This window comes from Capra hircus, chromosome 8, assembly GCF_001704415.2.
Source record: "Capra hircus breed San Clemente chromosome 8, ASM170441v1, whole genome shotgun sequence".
In the NCBI taxonomy this organism is placed as follows: Eukaryota; Metazoa; Chordata; class Mammalia; order Artiodactyla; family Bovidae; genus Capra; species Capra hircus.
Genome location: NC_030815.1, coordinates 39,793,433 through 39,809,022, shown reverse-complemented (window position 1 = coordinate 39,809,022; position 15,590 = coordinate 39,793,433). Strand labels below are relative to the sequence as shown.

Here is a 15,590-nt window from a genome sequence, read left to right as displayed (position 1 = left end):
CTTGACATATCCTCTTCTAGAACATTTTTCTCTACTGCCACTAAAGAGAGGTAGGACTGATCTCTGTAGAGTTGGACATTGGCAGGGGGAAGGATGGATGGGTGTCAGGCTCTGCTGCTTTCAGCAACTGCATTGCTTCAGTTGTAGACTTAGCCATTGAACTTTTGAAGTGCCAAACTCCAATCAGACCAGAGTCCACTGGAAGCCTAGTTCTTAAGTGGTCTTGGTGTTCTTGGCTTATTATAGACATAAAGAGAATATAATTATGTTTTGAAATGCCTGGTTTCTTTTAGGGCCTGCAGCCAGAGGGACAGATCAGCAGACCAGTCATTTGTACCATATAATAATTATTTGTTTAACTTCAAATTATTGGAGGCATTTAAAATTTGGAAGACTTCATGTAAACATCCATATTTCTGGCTTCTTCTGAAAAAAAAAAAAAATAATATCAGGAAACACTGGGGCCAGTTCCCCACACACCATAGTGGTTTGGAGCTGAGAAACAGCTACTGTGTTTAGTTGGTGCAAATGCATGTGAGATGCCATAGTTCCTGTCATTCCCTAGTGCCCGATACCTCACCCACTTTACTCATTCACATTACCTGCCTTCTCCTGTGGAGATGGCTGTTCTATAAACCCTTAGAATTTTCTCCATATCAAAGAGTTGTAATCTTTTCCTAGGGTCTTTTAAGAACATGATGAAAGCTTTGGACTCTCTCAAGAAAAATTTTCAAAGCTGTACCTATGTACTGTATTCTGCATGCATTTGCACAAACTACTTTGTGATTGATAATTACATCTATGGAGGAAGGTATGGAAAGTTGATCCAGATTAGGCAGCAAATCCAAAACCCATGCAGTAAGCCAGATTTTATAAGAAAAGGTAACAATACTGTGTGAATATACTAGTTGGATATATTAGATGTTGAAAATATGTACTTGGCATTTGATAACAAGTAAGATTTTTGCAGTCTGTTTTGAGTGCTAGCTCAGCCTTTCCAAATAATCTAGGAAAATAATTTGCATTCCACTTGCATAGCCCAGCTGCTTTTTGAAGGTGTAGCACAAATCTGGAAATTTTTACACTTTTCCCTCACCAAATCCCACAGTTAAACACTATCCATTCTTTTGACATAAAGTGATAAAATGGTCAAAGATTCAAAGGACATGAACAAAGCAGGAATGGGTACAATGATGATAATTTGTGTTTTAAGTTTTCAGATTAAAAGGAAAAAATAATAACAGTACTAAGGCAAGGTTATGGGAAAACAGGCTCAATCACTCTTTCAGTTACTGTTTAATTGGAACCAACTTTCTGGGGAGAAGTTTGGAACATGTTCTGATCTTTCTACCTCACATTTCTATTCTGATGAATTTAACATAAATCATCAGAGATAGGTTCAAAGATTTAGGTACAAGGGTGTTCATGGTAATATTTGTTTGTATAATGGTGATAAATTATAAGCAATCTAAATGTATGTTATACCCATAAGTTAGGATTCTATGCACCTATTAAAAATTTTGTTTTGGAAACATATTTAATGAAGGTTGAAAATGTTCCTGTTACAATATAAAGTAGGAGAATAAAATTAATTAGATAAGATATTGTGTACAATACAAATTTTATTAAAATTTATATACATTTTTAAAAGTTAGGACCCAAACCAAATGGCTAACAATGATTAGATTCAGTTAGTAAGAAAAAATGATCACTGAGCTTTCTTTTATGTTTTAAAGGCAAACACACATTATTTTTCTGTTTTTTTGTTTTGTATTTCTTTCTTCTTTTTTCCTTCCTTCCCTGCCTTCCCTTTCCTTCCTTCCTTCCTTCTTCCCTTCATTCCTTCCAGAAGAAGTAGGTGGGATGGATTCTGCTCTGCACCCCTCTAGCCTTGCCTCTGGTAGTCTCCCTGCCCTTCTGCTCCCCAGCTCTGCCCCCTGCCCCTGAGCTCAGCACCACCTTTACCTGGTGTGTGGTCCTTCCCCCAAACCCTGCAGTGATCCTCAGACTCCCAACCCAGCACAGAGCCAGGAGGGTGAAGCAGAAGATGGCTGTGGAAAATATACAGGAAGTGCAGCTTTCAAGTTTCAAAAGCCTTTATAAATCCAGCAGATCAAGAGCTTATTTCATACACTTATTAGGACAAAGGAGAATTCATGCTGGAAGCAGGGGAGAGCTGAGTGAGTGCCCTAAGGATATATAAATCAGTGGCAGAGAGACAGTAAAACCTGAGACGAATAATCTGTACTTCTGCATAATCTTGCCAAATTGACAAAGTAACAAAACCTCTGCCATCAAAGCCTCTGCTGGCATAAAACTACTTTATAGCTTTTTTTTTAAACAGGGAGAATCTCTCTTCATGTGATAAGCCGTCACATTAATCAAGGGAATTTGAATATAGACTGGTTATTAGGTGGTATCAAGAAATTTTTGAGGGACTTCCCCGGCAGTCCAATGGAGTGCTGCCAATGGAGGGGGCTCGGGTACCATCCCTGGTCTGGAAACTAATCTCACATGCTGTGTGGTGTGGCCAAAAATAAATGAAAGGTTTTAATTTAACAGAGAGCTTGTTATTCATAACACAAATAAATTTTTTTAAAAAAAGAAATTGTTGATAGTGCTGATAGTGGTATTTAATTATTTAAGAAACTGATCTCTTTTTTTTAAGTGTATAGGATTATGTAGGGATGAAAATGACATAACGTCTGGAACTTGCTTTAACACACACACACAAAGAGAGAAGGCACAATGGACATCATCTCAAGGCATTTTTAGAGGCAGATAGTTTAGGCACTAGCAGAATCCTACCTTTAATTTATATCCTGAAGGATACACCCATGCCACATGCAGAATATCTGCACTTTGACCCCATGAGCATTAGGTCTGTAAGCTGTATTTGTATCCCACAGCCAGCGAAATAGCAGGGGAGATGGCTTATGAACATGCCTGAAAAGTGTGGCTCTGGAAATCCTGGCCCAGGTCTTAATCATCCAGGGAGTTTAAATTTAGGTCACATTTTCTTTAATACCCAGCACAGGAATGAAACGACTCCTTGCCTCCTGTTCTGAGAGATTCCCCAAGCATCCCCACAGGAAGCTGTCTTACTCCCCTGATGCAGAAGCTGGAACGACAACAATCTGATCTCACCTCCAGAGGTAGAGAGAGGTTCCCCGTTTGGGGTTTAACTAAGGCTTAGAGATAAACAGCATTTATTAAGGCTTAAATACAAATGGTATTTATCAGAATATGTTTGTGAATAGGTTTCCCTACAAGCAAGAATCTGGAAGGCTTTTTTGTAAAGGGCCAGATAAGTGAATATTCAAGACGTTTGGAGCCATATGGTCCCTGTCCAACTCTCCAACTGGGTATCACAGAAAGGCAGCAATAGACAATATGTCAGTGATTGGGCCTGGGTGCATTGCCAATAAAGCATTTATTTACAAAAAAATAAAAAAAGAATAGGAGACTAGCTGGCAGCTGAACTATCTATTGAGTGACAAACCAATTTCTGGAGAAAATGCTACTCATACCAAGTGGTGAGTGTAAATGCCTTGAAGAGACGCTGAAGAATGGAGGATGGAGCAGATAAAGTGACATCTCAAGGTATTTGGAGACCCCCCCCCCCGCCACCGTTTTTAAATTCAGATTTCGCAGGTGACATCCTTGTGCTATTTAGGCTGGGGAGGGCATTTTTTTTTTAAGAATATGTGTTCATTTACTCGTAAGTGGCTGTGTCCTGGGAAGCCATCCGCACCTCCAGTAGAAAGAGTCATTCCATGTGCCTCCCTGAAACAGGTTCCGTTTAATTCAGCAAACACTGGTTAACAGTGTGAAAACAAGCTAATCCTGTGAGGGACTGATGTTTCCTCCAGCCGCCTGGTCGTGGACCTCAGGTCTCCTGCTGGTCCGTGAGTCCCTTGTTGGCAAGAAGGTATAAGAGGTGAAGATGCACATATCATTTGGCTGTACACCTTGCTGTTAGGTAGCTAAGAGCATCCACTATCAACTTCAGCTATAGGGGAAAAGTATGCTTGCTTTTCTTGAAACATTGGTTTTTGTTTGTTTGTTTGTTTATAATATAGTTCAGTCTCTACAAAAACTGGAATTCAAGATGATTATAAATTTAAAACTTCCTGCTGGAGCTTAAAATCATTCAGGTTGAGAATGAACATCTTACCTCATTTGCACCATCTAGAACCACTGCATTCTGCCTGCATTCCAAGAAACACCTCCTTCTTTTTTTCCCAACCTTGTTTGGGAACCAAGAAGATAAGATGTCCTAAACAACTTTGCACACACAAATTAAACATTTCCCTGAGACCAGAAATTTTTGTTGCATTAGAACACAGCTGTTGAAGCCAGAAGACTTATTATATTAATTGGTTTTCTACAGTGCCCTTTCTCCAAAGAAGGAAGGGATACATTGTGTACATAAGGGATGGAGTTCCCATAATGAATGTGCCACTTGTTGCCACAGTAACAAAGAGAAAAATGACAAGAGATAAATATCCCCTGCTTCAGTCTCTGACATAGTGAAGCCCAGAGAATTCACCATGAATGAGCTTTCCTTCTTCCTAAACCAGTACTAGACTGGTTCACAGCTCTGTTCAACTGAGTTTAAAAAAAAAAAAAAAAAAAAAAGTGAGACTCATATAGTTTAGTCACTTTTCCACAATTGCCTCTCTTTGTCAACCTAATATGAAAGCAAGTATTTTCACCATTTCTTTGGAACTTAAGTCTTTATGATGGCTTCCATGTCACATAAGACTTGTATTAAATAAATGTGTATATTTTTCTCCTGTTAAGAAAAAATGAGAAAACATGCAGGGATTCTAAGGAATCTCATAAGTTCAATACATGGATCTGGAAGACATTCATTCATTCCTTCATATCTTCAATGTCCCAGGCTGTATGCTGGGCACACAAGACACAAAGAGATGTCCAGTTCTTCAAAAAAAGGAGACTACACTTGCAATTCTCTGTGATAAGTCTTTCTGGGAATGAGGATGCAGGAAGGGACACTGGGTGGAGTTTTGAAGAGAGAGGAATCAGATGAAGTGGCAGGCATTCTAGACAGAAGAAAATAGAAGGCTCAGAATCTTGGGAGGACAGTGAGACTTTGACTGGAAGGCTGCAAACCTGGGGAGGAAGCAAGGGAATGGAAGGTGAGGGCATGGCTTCATGGGGTTTGTGCACCTTTCTGGGGATTCTGGGCATAAGCTTGTAGGCATGGGGAAAGAGGTTAGAGCAGTGACTCCCACCTGTGCCATTCTCTCCAAGGAACACCCTGAACAAGCTTTCAGTGGAGAAGTATTGTTTACAAGAAAATTCAGTAACACTCAAAGATGGTAAGGCAGACTTTATTCCAGATTGTCACAGTAGGTAGAGGGACCACTGCAATGGGGTTTTGCAGTGGAGGAAAGAGAGTAGGTTCAGGTCCAAATGAATGCAACATGAGGCAATGGGAAATGATGGCCAGTGACCTGGGTAGCAGGATCAGTGGATGGAAAATTACTGTGAAGAAATGTCAAAGGTAAGGGGGATTCTGGCTAAATCGACCTAACAGGATTTTTGGTAAAGACAGCCCAGGGTAATCAGATACCACCTCTGCACTATGACACAGTGCTATCATTATCCATAATATGTCATAGTGCATGGAAAGTGCTATTTTCTGTTTTCTCTGGGGAAGTAATGAACTTATTTTTAATCCTCATAGCAACCCAGTGAAAGTAAGTAGGAACTTACCTCTATCTTTAGAGATGAGGAAACAGAAAGTTGAAGAGAGATTAAGCCTGTTTACAGATCATAAGGGCAGCACCTAGGACTGCCCTCCAGCACCCAGGGGTAATGGATAATGAGGAGCCTGATTAGATATGGAGAGTGATCAGATATTGGGGGTTTGATCAAACTAACTTAGCAGGGTTCTTGCTAAAACTAGATTTTACTAGTTAGGCCTAGGAGAAAATTTTTTAATTTACTCTTTTTTGTCTGATACTATCAGAAGTTTCTAGACAGTCCCTACATTGGCATCAGAACCTGCAGGGCCAATATTAGAATCAAGCCAAACCAGGTGAGTTCACACAGTGCATTCATTCTGGAAACGAAAACAATAGGATTGCTCTGCCTCGCATGTTAAGTTTCCCAGCAAACAAGCAGCTTCAACCCAGAGACCCGAGCTACCAATTTTTTGAGATAAGAAGAGGCAAAGAGAGCTCAATAATAACTAGGTTGTGGTAGAAAGCTAGGAAAGTCTCTCTGAGCTGTTCGCTATCCTGATGTCAAAGCACAGGCTTTGAAGAGAGTAGCTGAGCTCCTCAGATCCTCTGAGGTGTGTTTAATGCTTATTGAACAAGAAACCTCTTATAAAAGCTCATTGGGTCTTATGATAAATTGGTCCCAAATGCAAATAGCACTCTCCTTTATGATATTAAAAAAAAAAATGTTAAAACAGCTGTTGGGTTGCTGAAGAAACAGGAGACTCGCCTGCTGCTCCTTGACAGATATTTTGAACATCAAATGTGAACCTGCTGACAAAGGCTGCGAGAGCCTTTAGTTCATTTTGCTGGGAACCAGTTTAATGTTGTTAACTTCACAGAATAGTCTGGGAGGTGACAGAACCTATTGAAAGGGACTTCTTTGTAATAATGTCTCTTAAGAAAAACTGATGTCATAGGGGAAGCATGCACAGAAACATATTTTGCATGCTCTCCTCTGCCTTTTCTTTTTCCCTTTTAACATCCTAGGAGTATTAACCCAGGCTGCCCTGATCAACAGAGTGAGAGCATAGCCTGACCTCAGCCTTGTTTTTTCTGGGGAAGTAATGAACTTATTTGTTTAAATCCTCATAGCAATGCAGTGAAAATAAGTAGGAACTTACCTCTTTCTTTAGAGATGAGGGAACAGAAGTTGAAGGGAGATTAAGCCAGTTTTCCAAGATCACACAGATCATAAGGGCAGCTCCTGGGACTGATGCAGACTCCCGAGCTCCATTCTGGAACCTTCTGCTGCCTGAGGACCAGAGCCTGGGAAGAGTTGCCTGGAGCCCGGTAGCCATATGTAGATGATTTGGTTATTCTTTCAATCAACACATGTTCATGGAGTTCCTCCCATGTGCAGGCACTGGGTGAACATTGGTGACTAGGCAGATATCTAGGTCTCCTGCCCTCGGGGTGCTTACAGTCTAATGAGAAAGACAGACATTAAATAAGGAGTGCATTAGTAGTAACTGTGAAACATGGTATGAATGGGATGCCAAGTGAGGAGAGCCTGATTCAGCCTGGAGACTCAGGGAAGGGCTCTGAGGAAAAGACTTAAAAGCAGTTGAAAGAAGAGGAGAGTGAGACAGTCCAGCAGAGGGAAGAGCCTAGGCAATGGCCTTGTTGTTGGAGGGAGTTCGGTCGGCTCTAGAAGAGGGCTGGTGGACGCTGCTGCAGGGCAGACAGGTGCCCTTCCCTCAGGGCCTTGTTAGCCTGGGTAAGGATTTCCTGTGTTGTATTAAGTGCCAGTAGAAACTTGCACCTGCTTGTGAAATGGCCCGACTGATGTTTTAAAAAGATCTCCTTAGTGGCCACATGATTATGGAAGGGACAAACGAGTTAATACTTGTGAAGTGCCTTCCATGTGCTCAGTGACACACTTCATTATTGATCATTTCATTCAGCAGTAATGGAGGCTATTGACTGAAATTCTGGTTACTGTCCTAGGCGTGCTCTAGATATTGTTTCTAACCCTCAGAACAGCTGTTGTGCAAGATGCCATGGTTCACCTTGCCCCTCATAGTTACCCTTTAGGAGGCAGTTCAGTTCAGTTCAGTCACTCAGTCATGTCCGACTCTTTGCAACCCCATGAATCGCAGCATGCCAGGCCTCCCTGTCCATCACCAACTCCCGGAGTTCATCCAAACTCATGTCCACCGAGTCGGTGATGCCATCCAGCCATCTCATCCTCTGTCGTCCCTTTCTCCTCCTGCCCCCAATCCCTCCCAGCATCAGAGTCTTTTCCAATGAGTCAACTCTTTGCATGAGGTGGCCAAAGTATTGCAGTTTCAGCTTCAGCTTCAGCATCAGTCCTTCCAATGAACACCCAGGACTGATCTCTTTAAAATGGACTGGTTGGATCTCCTTGCAGTCCAAGGGACTCTCAAGAGTCTTCTCCAACACCACAGTTCAAAGGCATCAATTCTTCGGTGCTCAGCTTTCTTCACAGTCCAACTCTCACATCCATACATGACCACTGGAAAAACTATAGCCTTGACTAGACAGACCTTTGTTGGCAAAGTAATGTCTCTGCTTTTGAATATGCTATCTAGGTTGCTCATAACTTTCCTTCCAAGGAGTAAGCATCTTTTAATTTCACGGCTGCAGTCACCATCTGCAGTGATTTTGGAGCCCCCCAAAATAAAGTCTGACACTGTTTCCACTGTTTCCCCATCTATCTGCCATGAAGATGGGACCAGATGCCATGATCTTCGTTTTCTGAATGTTGAGCTTTAAGCCAACTTTTTCACTCTCCTCTTTCACTTTCATCAAGAGGCTTTTTAGTTCCTCTTCACTTTCTGCCATAGGCAGAGATGTTTTAAATCTCCATTTTATAGATGGGGAAACTGAGTCTGGGAGGAGAAGGCTGGGATTTGGGCCTAGGGTGTCCCACCAAAGTCTGTGCTTGTCTCTCTCTCTGCCAGTGGCCTCTGCTGGTGACAGAGACAGGAGTCATCTGGATAAGAGGATGCCTCAGTGCAACAATGAGTTGCTTGGATGATGTGTCCATTCACAATTGTGAAACATCATCAAATGCCAGACCGAAAAAAAAAAAAAAACCAACCTTCCAATAACAGAGTTAATTCTGACAACTTAATGGCAAGGTGGAGAGAGATTGTCACGAAATTTTGTTCTTTAGTGGGTGGTAGCTTAATCAGAGAGTTCTCAGAGGAGACTTTTACCCTCGGGTGTTTATTTTTAAAACATGCTATTGTTTAGCCCATGGCAACTTCTTCCTTTGCAGTGTTTTTATTTTAAAAAAAAGAAATTCTAATAGATTGTTACTTCTTTGGTCAGGAGCCAGCATCCCAGTTCATCCAAGCCTCCTCCAGAGGTGAAAAAACAAGTGTGGTTCCTTAAAGAGCTAGCAGGTGCCCCTGAGTTCCTGGGACTGCTTGGAGTATATCTGTCTCTAGGCCACAGCCCAGCCTCAAAACTATCCCTAGATTTAAAGGACAATCCTGGACCCAGTGGTAACTGGACTTGTTAAAGAAAAGAAATTCAATGATACTTGTCAATTTGGGAGGGCAGACTTTTCCTAGGACCATATAGACAGTTGTAGGGACCACTGCAATGGGATTCTGCAGTGAAGGGGAGAGATTGGGCTCAACTCTGAATAGAGCATGAACAAGTGGGAATTTATAATTGAAAATTAGGTAGGGGTCGGTGGATGGACAACTCTTAAGAGAAAACATCAAGGGTAAGGGATTCTGGCTAACCCGACCCAACAAGATTCATGTTGAAGACAGGCCAAAGTAAATCAGAAATCATCTGGGAGACGGTGGAGGATAAGGAACCTGATCGTATATCAAGGGTAAGAGGTTCTTGCTAAAATTATTTTGCAAAGAAGTACACAGATGGGCCTAAGAGAAGACTTGGAAGCCTGACTAAAATGTGGCCAAGGAAAGAATCTTTGTCAGAATCCTGCTCATCTTTTTCTGCTCAGTTCAGATGCTCACTATTGCAAGTTGCTCCTGGGCACCTCAGCCTGGTGACACCTCTGGTTCCTCTGAAAGCCCGTGGTACCTGTTCTCTGCACCAGTGCTTCACAGAGCATCCAGGTTTTAAAGTGGGTGGGAAAGATCTAGTTTTATAAATTTCCAATCCACGTGGATCAATAATTTTTGTAAACTATAACATAAATGAATTACTAGGAAAAGATATTAAAAACAAAAGACAAAGCGCTAGCCCTGTTTTTTGTTATTACACTCAACAGGCATAAAAGTACTGTTCAGTTGTTATAAACATCTTTAAACGCCCTTTGATCTCTGCAGATCCTGCCACACCAGCTTTGTGGTGTATTAGTGCGCAGTCCTTTCTCATTTGTAAATTCCTTAAGGGCAGTGTCAGTGCCCAGAAGAATTGAGTTCTAAGAGTGGGCTGTAAGGAAAGGCGGTCCTCTAGACCTCATCAGGCACAAGGTGTGGATAAAAAGCAAGGAATCCAGGAGGGTCTTTAGAGTAAAACCCCAGGATAAAGCACAATGATGTTTCACTTGTTTGGGGCTAAGGTAGGCCCACCATCTGACCTCCCCACAGTAAATGAGGGGGACATGTGCCTAGGTGTGACTAAGGAATTGCTTTTAAATTTTGTTTAATCTCAATTTAAATAGCCACATGAGGCTAATGGCTACTGTACTGGACATCAACACAATCTCTAGACCTCACGAGAGTGTCCAGCATTTCATGCATGCTCAACAATGTTGAATGAACAGACTCAAGCTTAACTCCATTACAATAAACCAGGTAAACGATGAGGATAAACCAGATAAGCCATCATCTCCTGGTGTGCTTTTCCTTCCCCATGCTGACCATAGCGCTCTGAAGACTGAGGCTATTCTTTTCTTTCTCATTTTAAAGGTTTTTTAACTTCTAAAATTATTTTTAATTGTGGTAAGATATGGATAACAAAAAATTTACCATTAAGCACATTCACATTTTTGTATAACCATCACCACCACCACCCATCTCCAGAACTCTTTTCATCTTGCCAGCTAAAACTCTGTATCCATTAAATAGCTCCCCATTCTCCTTTATCAAGGGGGTCATATTCTTAACCACTGTTGTATACTAACTAAGATCATGGCATCTGGTCCCATCACTTCATGGCAGATAGATGGGGAAACAGTGGAAACAGTGGCAGACTTTATTTTTGGGGGCTCCAAAATCAATGCAGATGGTGATTGCAGCCATGAAATTAAAAGATGCCTACTCCTTGGAAGGAAAGTTATGACCAACCTAGATAGCATATTGAAAAGCAGAGACATTACTTTGCCAACAAAGGTCCGTCTAGTCAAGGCTATAGTTTTTCCAGTGGTCATGTTGTGGATATGAGAGTTGGACTGTGAAGAAAGCTGAGCACCGAAGAATTGATGCCTTTGAACTGTGGTGTTGGAGAAGACTCTTGAGAGTCCCTTGCACTGCAAGGAGATCCAACCAGTCCATTCTAAAGGAGATCAGTCCTGGGTGTTCATTGGAAGGACTGAAGCTGAAGCTGAAACTGCAATACTTTGGCCACCTCATGCGAAGAGTTGACTCATTAGAAAAGACTCTTGATGCTGGGAGGGATTGGGGGCAGGAGGAGAAGGGGACGACAGAGGATGAGATGGCTGAATGGCATCACTGACTCGACAGACATGAGTTTGGGTAAACTCCGGGAGTTGGTGATGGACAGGGAGGCCTGGCATGCTGCGATTCATGGGGTTGCAAAGAGTCAGACATGACTGAGCGACTGAACTGAACTGATACTAACTTCATGCAGGTGCTACAGAATTCTAGTCCAGCACTACCCAGGTGCTGTGATGATGGAAATGTTCTCTCTGTATGTTGTCCATTGCAGTAGCCACCAGCTGCATGTCACAAATGAGCACTTGACATGTGGCTGGTATGACAGGAACTGATGGAGAGGAGCTGTCTTCAGAGTCCAAGGTCTGGATTAAGTTATTGTTCAGAGAACAACATCCACTGAGCTAGACCACACACTCTCAACTGGAGCAATGTGGCCTTAAGGCAGCAGAAGCAAGTTTTTAGGGGTGGGCGGCAAGCTTACTCTTCTCATGTAAAGAGCATATGCTATGTGCTAAGTCACTTCAGTCGTGTCCAACTCTTAGCAACCCCATGGACTTTAGCCCACCAGGCTCCTCTGTCCATGGGATTCTCCAGGCAAGAATATTGCAGTGGGTTGCCATTTCCTTCTCCAATGTAAAGAGCATATATATATATATATACACACACACACACATATATATATACACATTTAGTATATGAACAGATGTACAGTTTGTGCTATTAAAATTTCATGGGGTGGCGATGAGCAAAAAATATCTAAAACAGTCTGTGAGGGGCAAGTCGGTTGGAGCACATAATAATGAGAGAAAAAAAGAGAAACTAAAATGCTAAATGTGTTCTCACATGGAGGTCTGTTATGAGTGAAAAGCGTTCTTGTTTGCCACTCTGGGAACCATACCAAACTGCCCTGTGTGAGTAGTTTTTAGGGAGATTACCTGCCAAGGTCCTAAATCTCTAACATGGGAGATCTTTGAAATGGGCTCGCTTTGTAAGGAGCCATAAGCAGTGCAGTGGCCTTCCCACGTGGCGCAGTGGTAAAGAACCCGCCTGCCAGTGCAGGAGGTGCGAGAGATGCGGGTTTGGTCCCTGGGTCAGGAAGATCACCTGGAGAGAGAAATGGCAAGCCACTCCAGTATTCTTGCCTGGAAAATTCCATGGACAGAGGAGCCTGGCAGCCTGCAGTCCGTGAGATCGCAGAGTCAGACAGAACTGAGCACACATACACACATAAGAAGTGTAGCTTTTTCTGTCACATGGAAGCATTTAGTACAAAATTCACAAAGCACCTTACTTAATGCACTGAGGATCCAGGAAAGAATACGCCTCAGTCTTCAGAGCACTATGGTCAGCATGGGGAAGGAAAAGCACACCAGGAGATGATGGCTTATCTGGTTTATCCTCATCGTTTACCTGGTTTATTGTAATGGAGTTAAGCTTGAGTCTGTTCATTCAACATTGCTGAGCACGCATGAAATGCTGGACACTCTGGCGAGGCCTAGAGATTGTGTTGATGTCCAGTACAGTAGCCATTAGCCTCATGTGGCTACTTGAATTGAGATTAAACAAAATTTAAAAGTAGCGCCTTAGTCACATGTCAGCTGCTCCCTAGCCATCTGTGGCTGGTGACTACCGTAGTGGGCAGCACAGAGAACATTTCTATCACCACAGGAAGGTCTACTGGGCAGCACTGGCTGATCTAGAATTTAGTAGCACATGGATAGACCCAGTGTGACAGACATAGTGGTTACGATCTGGCCTTTGGGGGTCAAACCAGCTCCACTGCTTGGCAGCTGTAGGACCCTGGCCTGTTACTTAGCCTTTCCAAGCCACAGTTTTCTCTGTAAAATGGGAGTAATCATGCCAACCTGGTGGGGTTTTAGTGAACTTCAAAGGAGATGACACAACCCTCAGTCATTGTTCAATACACAGTGTCTATTGTCATTTTCATTATAATAATCATTATCATTGTTATTACTGGCAACTGAGTGGCTGTTACTGGCAACTGGGTGGCTAGACTATCCATCCAAACATTTTATATTCATGTTAAGTTCAGTAATGTTCCCGTTATAGAGGTTTTCAAATATTGGACTGCCTCCGTGAATATGTTCCCTCCCGTTATGGCAGCCACACCCCATCCCATCCTCAACATCCTTGAGATGTTGAGAGTCTGGATTTCGGTGCCACCTTTGCCCTCAATCAGTGGTGGCTGGAAAGGTAGAGGGGTAGCTCTAGAGATGTGGAGAAGTATGACTGTTAATTTGAATGCATTTCTGATATATCCAGGAGATCTGTAGGACCTCAGTAGATTTGAGAAATGGGGAACAAAGTTCTTTCTGAAAGTAACTACAAGAGAGTTACTGTACTCGCAACAGCCAGGAGCTGACTACTTTGGGGGCTATATTTAAAGTATTTCCACCAAGAATCTCATTATTATGAAGCCTTTTATTGCCATCTGGGACCTGGAATAAAAGCAGAGGCACCAGCCCGTGGCCGAATCATTAAGACAAATTAAGACATTTTAACATATGCTGGAAACAATTACCCATGTAGATTTAATTTGTTTCACTGCTGGAAGAAAATCCTGAGAGGGCAGGAGACACATACCCAAGACAGTTCGGCAGCCACCCTGCAAATCTGTCACTTGTCGGCACCTTAGGGACTGGGAGATGCTTAAATTGGATGTCGAGCAAAGGACGATATATCTGAAAATACATCTTCCATTAGGTCATGGAGCAGGTGCTTGTACAGGTTACTTAAATATCTAGATTGGTAATTTTCTTTTTTTTTAAACTACCATTATCATCATGAATAATCATTATAATTGTTTATCAAAATAATGAATAGAGCTCAAAATAGGAACATTTCATAATCAAATAATCTACTTAGCAAGCTTATATATTTGCATCATTGTTTGCTCTTTTTTTAAGAGATTGAAACTAAATATGAGCTAGTTCATTGATTTCTGAGTTGTAGCTTTCAATATCTCTTTTGTTGTCATTTTATTTCACTATTTTTTTGTCTTTATAGTTTCTTACAGAATTATTGTTTTTAATTGTCTGCACATTAGGAAAGAAAGTCTGCTCAGCACACCACATTCTTTTTCCCAGAGAAATAGAATCTTACCATCCAGCTTATTCTAGGACGTGACTGTCGCAGTATGCTTGCCATACAGTAATTGTGCAGTCTTGCTCTGGAGGTTGATGAATAAACCCTTAACAACATACTGGGGTGACTGCTAGAGGCCAGAGCCTCTTCCCTCAAAATATAACTTCAGAAGAAGCGATCAACAGCCAGAGGAATGGTGTGTTTCGAGTGAGAGATGTCTTTTTCTGTTGTCATCATCGTCATCATAGCTTCCTTACAGATTTTTCCCAAACGTCAACTATGTATGATTATATTTGAGGAGCGTAATCCCCTAGTCACTTAAAAAAAAATGGACAGACCTTTTATAGCGTGAGGAGTGAATATAAAATCGACGTGTGTTTGCTGATAGCCTGCATGTTTACTACCTTTTCCTTGGGGCTGCCTTATGGTAACCTCTTCATTTTTCCTGCTACCGTGCACTGCAGGGTAACAGTTATGGAGCAACTCATGCGTGTTGAAGACTCAGAAAATCATTTTCTGTGGTAATCATTTGATTCAAAATGTGATTCTCATTTTGGAAATCGGACAGGGTAGTCTGAAACTTCCAAATGACAACTTGCTGAAAGATGATTTGGTTGCTTCTCAACCCGGCTTCATGTATCACACAGAAGCAGTCCAGTTAGAGAGATGCATCATTTGACCACATTTATATGAGCATCTTTGATGGAGGGCAAAGGTTTCTAGCAAGCGGGGATATATGCTTTCCACCTCTGTATCTATCCTTGGCATTCCATACAACCACTGTAAGTCAAGTAACATTCAGTCATTTTTCTGACCATTTGAAACGAGGCAAAAGTGGTTCTTTCGCCCATCCAAAGACCTTTTGAAACTAGATCTAAACAATGTGGTCATAAGTTTCTTAGATGATCGGTGCCCTCAGAAATTTTTATTTATATCCCAATTTATTAAAACAAGGGTTTTAAGGAGTCTCATAATCAAAGCCATACAGAATATGGTTTTAAACATAAAAGCAATTTGAAAATCATGAAGAGAAGGAAATCTGCTAGCCAGGAAGGAAAATGAAATGACGGTGCTTTATTATTGAATTTGGTCCTGCTATCGTCTAAAAATCCATCACTAAGGAGATGATTAAATACCTTATGGTACAGCCACATGACAGAAG

At 41.8% G+C, this 15,590-nt stretch overlaps 1 protein-coding gene across 1 annotated transcript in view; it reads left to right on the top strand.

The window, feature by feature from the left end:
• Window positions 1-15,590, top strand: part of SLC1A1 (solute carrier family 1 member 1) — a 75,212-nt gene that overhangs the window by 36,225 nt on the left and 23,397 nt on the right. The gene's annotated exons all lie outside the window — the stretch shown is intronic.